Raw genomic sequence first — 13,886 nt, forward strand, 5'->3', positions numbered from 1 at the left:
AGAAAAGGAGGATGTGTGGCACCTTAGAGACTAACACATTTATTTGAGCATAAGCTTTTGTGAGCTACAGCTCACTTCATTGGATGCATTCGGTGGAAAATACAGTGGAGAGATTTATATACACAGAGAACATGAAACAATGGGTGTTACCATACACATTGTAACCAGAGTGATCAGGAAAGGTGAGCTATTGCCAGCAGGAGAGCAGGGTGGAAAAAACCTTTTGTTGCCATAATCAACTTGGGCCATTTCCAGCAGTTGACAAGAATGTCTGAGGAACAGGGGTGGGGAATAAACATGGGAAATAGTTTTACTTTGTGTAATGACCCATCCACTCCCAGTCTTTATTCAAGCCTAAGTTAATTGTATCCAGTTTGCAAATTAATTTCCAATTCAGCAGTCTCTCATTGGAGTCTGTTTTTGAAGTTGTTTTGTTGAAGAATTGCCACTTTCAGGTCTGTAATCAAGTGACCAAAGAAATTGAAGTGTTCTCTGACTGGTTTTTGAATGTTATAATTCTTGGCGTCTGATTTGTGTCCATTCATTCTTTTGCGTAGAGGCTGTCCAGTTTGGCCAGTGTACATGGCAGAGAGCCATTGCTGGCACATGATGGCATATATCACATTGGTAGCTGTGCAGGTGAACGAACCTCTGATAGTGTGGCTGATGTGATTAGGCCCTATGATGGTGTCCCCTGAATAGATATGTGGACAGAGTTGGCAACGGGCTTTGTTGCAAGGATAGGTTCCTGGGTTAGTGGTTCTGTTGTGTGGTGTGTGGTTGCTGGTGAGTATTTGCTTCAGACTGGGGGGCTGTCTGTAAGCAAGGACTGACCTGTCTCCCAAGATCTGTGAGAGTGATGGGTCGTCCTTCAGGATAGGTTGTAGATCCTCGATGATGCGTTGGAGAGGTTTTAGTTGGGGGCTGAAGGTGATGGCTAGTGGCGTTCTGTTCTTTTCTTTGTTGGGCCTGTCCTGTAGTAGGTGACTTCTGGATACACTTCTGGCTCTGTCAATCTGTTTCTTCACTTCAGCAGGTGGATATTGTTGTAGGAATGCATGATAGAGATCTTGTAGGTGTGTCTTTCTGAGGGGTTGGAGCAAATGCGGTTGTATTGTAGAGCTTGGCTGTAGACAATGGATCATATGGTTTGGTCTGGATGAAAGCTGGAGGCATGTAGGTAGGCATAGAGGTTGGTAGGTTTCCAGTATAGGGCGATGTTTATGTGACCATCGCTGCTTAGCACTGTAGTGTCCAGAAAGTGGATCTCTTGTGTGGACTGGTCCAGGCTGAGGTTGATGGTGGGATGGAAATTGTTGGAAATCATGGCAAAGAAGCCCTTGAGGAATTCCACCATGGGTCCAGATGAAGATGTCATCAATGTAGTGCAAGTAGAGTAGGGGCATTAGGGGATGAGAGCTGAGGAAGTGTTCTAAGTCAGCCGTAAAAATGTTGGCATACTGTGGGCCATGCGGGTACCCATAGCATTAATTAATTTGCAAACTGGATACAATTAACTTAGGCTTGAATAAAGACTGGGAGTGGATGTGACATTACACAAAGTAAAACTATCTCCCCATGTTTGTTTCCCCTCCTCCCCCCACTGGTCCTCATATGTTCTTGTCAACTGCTGGAAATGGCCCAACTTGATTATTACTATAAAAGGTTCCCCCCCACTCTCCTGCTGGTAGTAGCTCACCTTACCTGGTCACTCTCATTACAGTGTATATGGTAACACCCATTGTTTCATGTTCTCTGTGTATGTAAAATCAGCCCACTGTGTTTTCCATTACATGCATCTGATGAAGTGAGCTGTAGCTTATGAAAGTTTATGCTCAAATTTGTTAGTCTCTAAGGTGCCACAAGTCCTCCTTTTCCTTTTGCAGATGCAGATGAACACGGCTGCTACTCTGAAACCTTCCCAACTGTGTGTAAGAAGCACCTGCAGTGGTGCAACTGGTTAGTGCAAAGGGGAATAGTGCTAGGGTTACAAGTTCAAGCCTTACCTGGAGCACTGGTTTATATTGTATATGTAGCTTCCCCCAATTTGCTTTGTCTAATTCACATGGAACTACCTGTACTAGAGTAATGAGAGTAAGTTCTAAAATGGGAGGTTGGTGTATAGCTTGTGAACCTGCCATTAGCTCCAGGTCGATTGTTCACTGTCAGGGAGAATTTATTTATTTGCTGCTAAGAAAGCTGCCAGGACAGGTCTCTGGGTATCGGATCTCCCTGCTTCTTCCAGCACACCCAGGCTCCATCACTGATCCAGTCACTGATGTAGGAAGATCCTATGTGCGCTGAACTGAAATCTTTCCAAACTCCTCTTAGTGCAGTTGGCAGTGTGTCAGTCTTATAATCTGAAGGTCCTGAGTTCAAGCCTCAGAGAGGGCAACTACTCTTGCTCCCTGCTTCAGATTTTATAAAGGAAATCAGGGAAAAGAGACTATAGCTGAGTGGTTTCTAGACCCCCTCCCATCCAGCTAATATACAGACTTTTCTAAGGCATCAACTTTTCCTTCTCCTTTATGACCCTTTAAGGCAGGTGGAAATACTGATTCCTAGAAGTCCCTTCCCACAGAGCACAGCTGTAGTGCAAAAAAAAAAAAAAACCTGGGAGCTGCCAAGTTGTTGTGGGCAAGTAGCAAAAGGGATGCACAAATCCACTAGGACCATTGCCCCCCCCATGCTCACGCCCCAAGCAGCTTTGACTCTTGATGACTGACTGATGCTCCAATTCCACTGCCTCAGCATCCTCGACCCCCCACCCCCCATTGGAGGCAGGTTCCAGAGACCCCTGTTCATAGTTCAGACCCCAGCCAGTGCAGCATCCCTGCCCAGCCACTCACCTTCTGCCCCAGGACAACCAGCTGGTGGGCTGCTCCATGGGCAGATAGCTTATACTGCTCCCCTCAGAGCAGCAGCTGCAGCTGTTGGCAGCTAATCCCCACCTAAGGCTTGGGGGAAGGAGCTGGGGATCACTTGTATGGAAGAAACAACATCAAGTCTCGCTGTGTTTGAACACATTTATCTCTAAAATTGATTTAAATTTAGAGACCCTCCCTCCATTTCTGCTTTATGCCTCAATCCTGAACAGATGTGAACACAAACCTTTGGGGACTACTTACAGCTACTTCCCTGAATATTTTTTTAATTTAATTACTGAATCCTATCCCCATTAAGAACAGTGGATTTTATGCTCAAGAGCTTGGCTAAAGGCAAAATAACAGGCTAAGGTTTGTTACCCCCATGGCCAGTGCTGGAATTCACTATATTATCCCAGCACAAAGGCTGAACTATTGCACAAAAGTTCCTTTCATCTAGTTTTTCTTTTAGTGCCCTCCATTGCTATATTATTGATTTGTTCATTCAAGCCACAATCAGAGGTGGACGTTACCCTGACACACAGGGAACGTAAAGATGTCAGCGAGCATGCAGAGTTTCAGAAATGTACTAAAGCCCAGGCTTTTCCTTCCCACTGTTCAATCAGATTGCAGTGTGCAACTAAACCAGGGAAATCCTCAACCTGGTGCTAGAATAAGACTCCAATCTGCAGTGAATAAGGCACTGAGAGGCAGATCCTGGGAAAAGTGTCAGGGACATATGCCCTCCGTTGCTGGCTATAAAATAACAGCAGCCCCAGCTCACTGGCTGACCTTCAAGCAGGGGCCCTTTCAGTGCATCACTCATCCTGGTGTGATTCAATAACAGTCACTGTGGGCCAAACCCTCCACACAACCTCCAGAACTCTGCCAGAGCTGTGCCAAGAGATCTGTGCCAAGAGAACAGAACTAGTGTCGAGGACTCAAACCCCAGATGGCACAGTTCATTGTCTGACCAGAGAGAGATGGGCAACACCAGCAAGATCTGAACACAAAGCTCTTTATTGAAGAGTGCACACAAAAATAGAGAGCAGCAATGGAAACAAGGATTATGAAGGAGTGTCCTAAGTCTTTTTCTTTCCAAGGTTCCCCTGATCGAGTTCCCTCTCTGGCTAGGCTATTGGCCTTTCCATTCTTGATCACACAGGGTTCTGATTTGGAATGGGCCTTGACCTTTTTCACCATGGCAGGCCATCCTGAGATAGGATTTTTAAAGCCAGGTTACAGATGTATCTTAACAGTGATGCATACTTGATTGGGGACCCATCAGAGGATGTGAACTCATTTGTTTCCCAACAGGGCAGGAACTCGGTGAGAGAACAGCACACTTAAGTGGAGTCTCAAAACAGACCAATACACTGGTACTAGGCTTTAAGGGAGGCCTGTACACCATACTCCAGTGGACAAGCCACTGCTGCTAACTTAGCATATTGGGCCGAATGTGGGGTACATGAGAGCTTTTTCCCCAAGGCTCTCCTTTGGGAGGAAAGACATAAATCCCAAAGCCAGTGCACGAATTCCCTTGAGGATCATGATAGCTTGATCCGTCCACAAGTGTTGTCCTTTAATGGACTCTCTCTTGGATTAGAGGCAGGAAGAAGACTCTCTACCATTCCTTTTGGACTATGTTCATTCGTGTCTGGACAGTCACGGGGCTCTCCTTGTTATAGTGAGGCTGTGGGCAGCAAAGATGGTATCCTAACAGGTTTTACTGCGATATCCTTCTCCTGTAACAACAATGCCGAATGGGCTAGGTGGGCATTGGAAACCTGACCATCTTTAACCCAATTAGATAGCAGAAACTGAAGGGGTGTGTGCGATGAGTAATATAATTGAGCTGAGGCCAGTTAGGAAAGCAAAATGCTGTATTGCCAAACTAATGGCCAGTAAGTACTTCTCACATTTGTCATATTTAAGTTCTACTCGAGACATTAAACATGAGGCACAGGCCACAGGTCTGAATTTTCCATGCCTCTCTTGGGAAGCACCAGCTGCTAATGCATTAACGCTCACAGCCACCTCCAGGTGATAAGGTATCTCAGGATTTGGAGTAATCAACACCGGAGCCTTGACAAGGGCCTGTTTCAGTCAGGACACTGCTTCCATGTGGTGTTCAGCCATTCCCATAGAACATCCTTCTTTAGCAGTTGGTACAAGGGACTTACAATGGAAGCAAAATTAGGAATGAAATCCCTGTGGAACCCAGTTAAGCCCAAAAAAGATCTTAATGCCATTAGGTCCTCTAGTATTGGCAACTTTTGGACTGCCTCCACCTTTTGCTGTGAGGGAGTTCAACCCCATTTTGTCAGAGTAAGACATAAGAGAGACAATGGTTTTCATTACTTGCGCCTTGGCAGTGTTGCCCTTTTAATCCCACTGTGATGTTATCGACGTGAACTGGGACCGTATAGATCATTGTTTCAACCAAAGTCCTGTAGTGGCACCAAATTTTGTATAAAGGGGGTCAAATGAGGTGTTTAAGACGAGGTTAGGGTTTGCTGGTTATGATTATGCTATCTGTATGTGTATCATTTTTGTATTTAAAGTTATAAGTATTGGCTCTATACTGTCTGTATTTCAAACTTATGCTATGCTTCTGGGTGACACCCAGACAAGTTGGTGTCAGCTCTGCCTAGCCTGCTTGATGGCCCATTAAGGACCATCAGCAATACAACTGACCCATTGAAAAAAGGCAGATATGCCTTGTGACTCAGCAAGGTATGCAGGGACATGCCTATGGACACAACTCTGAGGTTTTTCCAGGCTATGGGATGGACAGCTTGCGCTTAGGACAAAGAAAGAAAGAGACCACATGGCAAGAGAATATAAAAAGCTGCTGCAGCTCCTCCATCTTGTCTTCAGTCCTGCTTCTCACCTCTGGAGGGACTTTGCTACACTGAAGCTTGGAACCCAGGACTGAAAGACCCATCCCAGCGGTGGATATGCTCCAGAGACTTGATTTGAACCTGCAGTTTATTCCATCACAGCTACAAGCCTGAACCAAGAACTTTGCCATTACTGTATGTAATTGATTCCGTTTAACCAATTCTAGCTCCCATCTGTATCTTTTTCCTTTTTATGAATAAACCTTTTAGATTCTAAAGGATTGGCAACAGCATGATTTGTGGGGAAGATCTGATTTGTATATTGACCTGGGTCTGGGACTTGATCCTTTGGGATCAAGAGAACCTCTTCTTTTACTGGGTTATTGGTTTTCATAACCATTTGTTCCCATAATGAGTGGTACTAGTGGTGATACTGGGAAACTGGAATGTCTAAGGGATTTCTTGTGTGACTTGTGGTTAGCCAGTGGGGTAAAACCAAAGTCTTCTCTGTTTTGACTGGTTTGGTTTGCCTTGGTGTGCATAGAAACCCCAGCCTTGGGCTGTAACTGCCCTGCTTTAAGCAATTTGTCCTGAATTGGCACTCTCAGTTGGGATCCAGCATCGTTACACCCGCTTCCTTAAGAATTTGCAGGAACTCATCCAGCTTTGCCAAATACTCCTCCTTGGTGTGAGTTGCTAAGCAAAGGTCACCTACATATTGGAATAAAACAGACTTTGTTTAGAAAATCATCATATCAGGACTTGCCACATCTGAGCATGGAATGATGCTGGGCTATTTTTATATCTCTGGTAATCTAGTCCAGGAATATTGGACTCCCTGGAAGCTAAATGCAAACCTGTATTGCTACTCCCAGGCCACTGGTAAAGTCCAAAAGCTGTTACTGATATCTAGCACAGAAAACCACTTAGCCTCCGGGTCAAAGGACTTTCTGAAGTCTGGTGTCTTTGCCACAGTAGGGGCACAAATAGGGATAACCTGATTTAACCATCTGTAATCAATGGTGAGGTGCCAAGAACCATCTGCTTTCTTTTACGGGCCAAACTGGGGAGTTGGCTGTAGAAGTGCATCTATGCAGGACTCCCTGTGCCAGCAACGACTTGATAGCCTTGGCTACATAAGGATTAGCCTGGTCTGGATAGGAATATTGTTTTTGGGCGGGCAAGTCTTCCCCCATCCACAACAATAGTGACTACCGTGCACCCGCGGTCATGTTTGTGTTTAGCAAAGGCATCAGCATGTTTGCAAAGTTAAGGCCTTAATTCTGGATAGAGTGCACATTTGGCTATTAATGTGTCCAGGTGGTATTCATCTGGTTCTGGCCCCTCCACTGGGGTGACCACTAGCAGGCAACCTGTCAAATATAAAAGGGAAGAGTAAACCCCTTTAAAATCCCTCCTGGCCAGAGGAAAAACCCTTTCACCTGTAAAGGGTTAAGAAGCTAGGATAACCTCGCTGGCACTTGTCTCCTCATTGGTCATTTTGGTCAAGATATTTTCAAAACCTCTGTCTGTGTGATGCTTTTGCTGGGGACAGAACAGGAATGGAGTCTTAGAACCTAGTAAGTAATCTAGCTAGATATGCGTTGGATTCTGATTTCTTTAAATGATGGAGAAAATAAGCTGTGCTGAATGGAATGGATATTCCTGTCTGTGTCTTTTTGTAATTAAGGTTTTGCCTAGAGGGATTCTCTGTTTTGAATCTAATTACCCTGTAAGGTATTTACCATCCTGATTTTACAGAGGTGATTCTTTTTTACTTCTATTAAAATTCTTGTAAGAAACAATGTTTTTTCATTGTTCTTAAGATCCAAGGCTTTGGGTCTGTGGTCACCTATGCAAATTGGTGAGGATTTTTAACAAACCTTCCCCAGGAAAGGGGGTGTAAGACTTGGGGGGAGGGAAGATGTTTCCAAATGGACTCATTCCCAGTAACCAGTGTTAGACGTTTGGTGGTGGCAATGGAAGTCCAAGGGCAAAAGGTACAATAGTTTATACCTTGGGGAAGTTTTAACCTAACCTGGTGAAAGTAAGCTTTGGAGGTTTTCATGCAGGTCCCCACATCTGTACCCTAGAGTTCAGAGTGGGGAAGGAACCTTGACATGGTGGCAGAGCAGTGGGATGAACCTGAAATCATTTTGAGATCAATTTTGAGTTTTTTTTTTTTTTTTTTGAACCAGGAGCACAGATTTGAAAAGAAAATATATATTTTCCTTTTGGGCTGCTGGAAAGCAGGTTTTAAACTTAAAGCAGTTAGTGTTTTTTCCCTCTGCTTTGTGGCCACAGCAGAGACAAAAGGGAATTGTCTTTTGTGAGCTGGAGTTTTCTTTACCTAAAGGCAGGGTAGTTAACCTCCTGCAGGGAAATTCACAAGTCTTCACAGACCTCAAGTTGTTTTTTACCTAAGAGCAACCAGAGGGGTTTTCTGTCTCTTTGCCTGGAGACAAAGGTGTTAAGGGTGTTGGGGTTGTTTTTTTAAGGATTTTTCTGTAGGCTGACAATCACTATCAGAGAATATAGGTATCCTATTACAGCTCAGCAAAATTTTACAAGCCAAGTTTTTTTGTTTTATTTCTAACTTTCAGGTGTAAAGTTAGTTAACAACGGAGAGGTAAAGATGACAGAAACCACGAGACAACACAAATTGGAGTTAGCCAGACTGGAGGCAGCAAAAGAGGCAGAAAAAGCCCTAGAAGCTGCCCACAGGAGAGAAATGGAGGCAAAGGACAAAGAACTGGGAGGAGAAGGAAAAAGAGGAAGCATGCACTGGAGATGGAGAAGGCAAAGGCTCAGTAGAATATACCAACAAACCCTAGCAATCCTTCTCCAGGTACCACTTCCTATCCCAGAAAGTTCCCCACCTACAAGACAGGCGATGATGCCTTCTTAGAAAACTTTTAAAGGGCCTGCTTTGGGTACAGCATCTCTACAGACCAATATATGGTAGAGCTGAGGCCATAGCTCAGTCGACCCTTAGCTGAGGTGGTGGCTGAAATGCCTAAGGAACACATGAACCAGTATGAACTGTTTAAAACCAAGGCGAGAGTCGGAATGGGGCTAACACCCAAGTGTTCCCGTCGGCGGTTCAGAGCCCTAAGGTGAAAACCAGACGTGTCATTTACCCAACATGCCTACCACATTGTGAAATGTTGGGATGCCTGGATATCAGGAGCAAGTGTTTAAATCTCCAGAAGATTTGCACTTCCTAATGCAAATGGAGCAATTCTTAGAGGGGGTTCCTGAAGAAATAGAAAGACACATCCTAGCTGGGAAGCCCAAAACTGTAATTGAGGCAGGGGAGACTAGAGCAAAATGGGTGGAGGTGGCAGAAAAGAAAAAACTGTGCTCAGTTGGAGCAGATACCAGAAGGGACAACCTCAGACCATGCCCTATTACCGGGGGCAGCCCAAGTCCCCACCTACCTCCCAAGGAACCCTCCAGACACCTTATCGTCCTGCCACACCATTCTCCAGCAAACCCCCTCGCCCCAGTGACCCGTCAGTTGGACGATGTTTTAAATGTAATGAGCCAGGGCATATAAAGTCCAACTGCCCCAAGAACCCCAACAGATTAGTTCATTGCACTGGAATCACGCCAGAGGTCCTCAGGCCGAAATACCTCCTGGATACCCTTCGAGCAGAGGGAAACTGAGAGTGTGGGCGGGAAGAAAGTCACCGCGTGGAGGGACGCCAGAGTACAAGTATTGGCTATCCATGCTTCCTTAGTGGACCCCAATTTAATCAACCCAGAGATCCAATTATGATTCAACCCTTCAAGTCAAACTCCTTCAATTTGCCTACAGCCAAATTGCCTGTCCAGTACAAGGGCTGGTCTGGAACATGGACTTTTGCAGTCTATGATGATTATCCCATCCCCATGCTGTTGGGAGAAGATTTGGCCAATCATGTGAAGCGAGCCAAGAGGTGGGAAATGGTCACCCACAGCCAGGCTAAACAAGCAGTCATGCCTAGCTCTGTTCCAGAAGCTTCTACCAGGACCGGTCAGAGGTGATGGACCCAGACCCCAGGCCAATGTCTGCAACAACAGTAGTGGATCCAGTCCAAGAGACCCAGACAGAGCCAGAGCCGGAACCGGCGGAACAACTAGCACCAGACCCATGGCCAGCACTGAATCCAGTTCTTGCAACCCCAACACTAGAGGGCTCCACTGAACCTGAACCGGCAGCAGCTGATAACCCTACACAAGAGGCTCAGTCAGAGCCTGAATCCCAACATAGTGCACCAGCGGAGAGCGGTTCACAGTCAACAGAAACAGCCGCATCCCCTACATCGCTTCCAGAAGGACCAAGCATAGGTCCACAATCCAATGAGGAACTGATGTCTCCAGCATCAAGGGAACAGTTCTAGACCGAACAGGAAGTAGATGAAAGCCTCCAGAGAGCTTGGACAGTGACACAGAGCAATCCACCACTTCTCAGCTCTTCTAATCGATCCAGGTTTGTTGCAGAAAGAGGACTTTTATACAAGGAAACTTTCTGGTGGCCACCAGGAAGACTGCCATCCTCAGAGACAGTTGGTAGTTCCAACTAAGTACCGGGTCAAGCTCTTGAGTTCAGTCCACGATCATCCTAGTGACCATGCTGGGGTGAACAGGACCAAAGACCGGTTGGGGAGGTCATTCCACTGGGAGGGAATGAGCAAGGATGTTTCTGCCTATGTCCAGTCTTGTGAGGTATGCCAAAAAGTGGGGAAAACCCCAAGACCAGGTCAAAGCCCCTCTCAAGCCACTCCCCATCATTGAAGTTCCATTTCAGCAAGTAACTGTGGATATTCTGGGTCCTTTTTCTGAAAGACACCTAGAGGAAAGCAGTACACACTGACTTTCATGGATTTTGCCACCCGATGGCCGGAAGCAGTAGCTCTAAGCAACACCAGGGCTAAAAGTGTGTGCCAGGCACTAGCAGACATTTTTGCCAGGGTAGGTTGGCCCTCCAATATCCTCACAGATGTAGGAACTAATTTCCTGGCAGGAACTATGGAAAGCCTTTGGGAAGCTCATGGGGTAAATCACTTGGTTGCCACTCCTTACCACTATCAAACAAATGGCCTGATGGAGAAGTTTAATGGAACTTTGGGGGTCATGATATGTAAATTTGTAAATGAGCACTCCAATGATTGGGACCTAGTGTTGCAGCAGTTCTTTGCCTACAGAGCTGTACCACATCCTAGTTTAGGGTTTTCACCATTTGAACTTGTATATGGCCATGAGGTTAAGGGGCCATTACAGTTCGATGAAGCAGCAATAGGAGGGATTTACACCTTCTCCAGGAACTAACATTCTGGACTTCGTAACCAACTTACAAAACACCCTCCGAACCTCTCTAACCCTTGCTAAAGAAAACCTACAGGATGCTCAAAAAAACAGCAAAAAGCCTGATGAACGTGCCAGAGAGCGTTCCTTCAAAGTAGGGAACCAGGTCATGGTCTTAAAGGTACTCCAGGCCCATAAAATGGAAGCATCGTGGGAAGGGCCATTCACTGCCCAGGAGCGCCTGGGAGCTGTTTATCTTATAGCATTCCCCACCTCCAACCGAAAGCCTACGGTATATCATATTAATTCTCTAAAGCCCTTTTATTCCAGAGAATTAAAGGTTTGTCAGTTTACAGCCCAGGGAGGAGATGACACCTTCAGGCCACTCAGCATCTACTACGAAGGGAAAAGTGCTGGTGGTGTAGAAGAGGTGAACCTCTCCATGACTCTTGGGCGTATGCAGCAACAGCAGATCCAGAAGCTGTGCACTAGCTACACACCGATGTTCTCAGCCACCCCAGGACTGACTGAACGGGCATACCACTCCATTGACACAAGTAATGCTCACCCAATTAAAGTCCAACCTTACTGGGTGTCTCCTCAAGCTAAAACTGCTATAGAATGGGAGATCCTGGATATGTTACAGATGGGTGTAATCCGCCCCTCTGGCAGTGCATGGGCATCTCCAGTGGTTCTAGTTCCCAAACCAGATGGGGAGATACGTTTTTGCATGGACTACCGTAAGCTAAATGCTGTAACTCGCCCAGACAACTATCCAATGCCCGACACAGATGAACTATTAGTGAAACTGGGATGGGCCCAGTTCATCTCTATCTTGGACTTAACCAAGGGGTACTGGCAGGTACTGCTAGATGACTCTGCCAAGGAAAGGTCAGCCTTCACCACTCATGTCGGGCTGTATGAATTTCATGTACTCCCTTTCGGGCTACGGAATACACCCGCCACCTTCCAAAGACTTGTAGATGGTCTCCTAGCGGGATTAGGAGAATATGCAGTCGCCTACCTTGACGATGTGGCCATATTTTCAGATTCCTGGGCAGAACACTGGAACATCTACAAAAAGTCTTCGAGCGCATAAGGGAAGCAGGACTAACTGTTAAGGCTAAGAAGTGTCAAATAGGCCTAAACAGAGTGACTTACCTTGGACACCACGTGAGTCAAGGAACTATCAACCCCCTAGAGGCCAAAATGGATGCTATCCAAAAGTGGCCTGTCCTAAAGTCAAAGAAACAGGTTCAATCCTTCTTAGGGTTGGCCGATTACAGACGATTTGTACTGCAATACAGCCAAATCGCCGCCCCACAGACAGACCTAACCAAAAAAACAGCCAAATGCTGTTCAGTGGACCAAAGAGTGTCAGAAGGCCTTTAACCAGCTTAAAGCGACACTCATGTCTGACCCTGTACTAAGGGCCCCAGACTTTGACAAACCGTTCCTAGTAACCACAGATGCGTCCAAGTGTGGTGTGGGAGCAGTTTTAATGCAGGAAGGACCAGATCAAGAATTCCACCCTGTAGCGTTTCTCAGCAAGAAGCTGTCTGAGAGGGAAAACAACTGGTCAGTCATTGAAAATGTTACGCCATTGTCTACGCTCTGGAAGAGCTACGCCCTATGTTTGGGAACAGCGTTTCCACCTGCAAATGAACCATGCTGCACTACAGTGGCTTCATACTGCCACGGGAAATAATAAAAAACTTATTCAGTGGAGTTTAGGTCTCCAAGATTTTGATTTCGACATCCAACACATTTCAGGAGCTTCTAACAAAGTGGCTGATGCACTCTCCTGTGAGTTTCCCAGAATCAACTGGTTAAAATCGTCCTTGAGATGTGGAAAATAGTGTTGGTAGTATATTTAAAGGTGCATGTGTCTTATTAACTCTGTTTCATCCCTAGAGCTGCAGGACAAAATCCCAGCCAGCGTTCTCCCCCCCATCTGGGAGGCGTGTCAAATATAAAGGGAAGGGTAAACCCCTTTAAAATCCCTCCTAGCCAGAGGAAATACCCTTTCACCTGTAAAGGGTTAAGAAGTTAGGATAACCTTGCTGGCACCTGACCAAAATGACCAACGAGGAGGCAAGATACTTTCAAAAGCTGGGGGGAGGGAGAAACAAAGCCTCTCTCTCCATCTGTGTGATGCTTTTGCCGGGGACAGAACAGGAATGGAGTCTTAGAACTCAGTAAGTAATCTAGCCAGATATGCATTAGATTCTGATTTCTTTAAATGGCTGGGAAAATAGACTGTGCTAAATAGAATGAATATTCCTGTCTTTGTGTCTTTTTGTAACTTAAGGTTTTGCCTAGAGGGATTCTCTATGTTTTGAATCTAATTACCCTGTAAGGTATTTACCATTCTGATTTTAGAGGTGATTCTTTTTTCTTCTATTAAAATTCTTTTAAGAAACTGAATGCTTTTTCATTGTTCTTAACATCCAAGGGTTTGGGTCTGTGGTCACCTATGGAAATTGGTGAGGATTTTTATCAAACCTTCCCCAGGAAAGGGGGTGTAAGATTTGGGAGGATTTTTGGGGGGAAAGATGTTTCCAAACAGACTCATTCCCAGTAACCAGTGTTAGACGCTTGGTGGTGGCAGCAAAAGTCCAAGGGCAAAAGGTAAAATAGTTTGTACCTTGGGGAAGTTTTAACCTAAGCCAGTAAAAGTAAGCTTAGGAGGTTTTTATGCAGGTCCCCACATCTCCATCCTAGAATTCAGAGTGGGGAAGGAACCTTGACACAACCCAATTCTTCTTCTGTAGTAAGACACAACGATTGATTAGACAAATCAATAATGCATTCCTGCCTACCTAGGAAATCAGACCCCAACAGATTACTTTTTGGGTTTGACAAGGTGAGCAGTGCAAAGACACGGGTC

At 45.6% G+C, this 13,886-nt stretch overlaps 3 protein-coding genes and 1 pseudogene across 5 annotated transcripts in view; 2 read left to right on the forward strand and 2 right to left on the reverse strand.

Annotated features, from left to right (window-relative positions):
• Positions 1-13,886, forward strand: part of LOC119849428 (zinc finger protein OZF-like) — a 776,365-nt gene that overhangs the window by 347,592 nt on the left and 414,887 nt on the right. The window lies entirely within an intron of this gene.
• LOC119849371 overlaps positions 1-13,886 on the reverse strand; it is a 1,398,949-nt pseudogene that overhangs the window by 316,495 nt on the left and 1,068,568 nt on the right.
• LOC119849376 (zinc finger protein 420-like) overlaps positions 1-13,886 on the forward strand; it is a 3,142,523-nt gene that overhangs the window by 111,258 nt on the left and 3,017,379 nt on the right. The gene's annotated exons all lie outside the window — the stretch shown is intronic.
• Positions 1-13,886, reverse strand: part of LOC119849401 (zinc finger protein 883-like) — a 273,312-nt gene that overhangs the window by 47,156 nt on the left and 212,270 nt on the right. The gene's annotated exons all lie outside the window — the stretch shown is intronic.

Source organism: Dermochelys coriacea, chromosome 28, assembly GCF_009764565.3.
Source record: "Dermochelys coriacea isolate rDerCor1 chromosome 28, rDerCor1.pri.v4, whole genome shotgun sequence".
Classification (NCBI taxonomy): Eukaryota; Metazoa; Chordata; order Testudines; family Dermochelyidae; genus Dermochelys; species Dermochelys coriacea.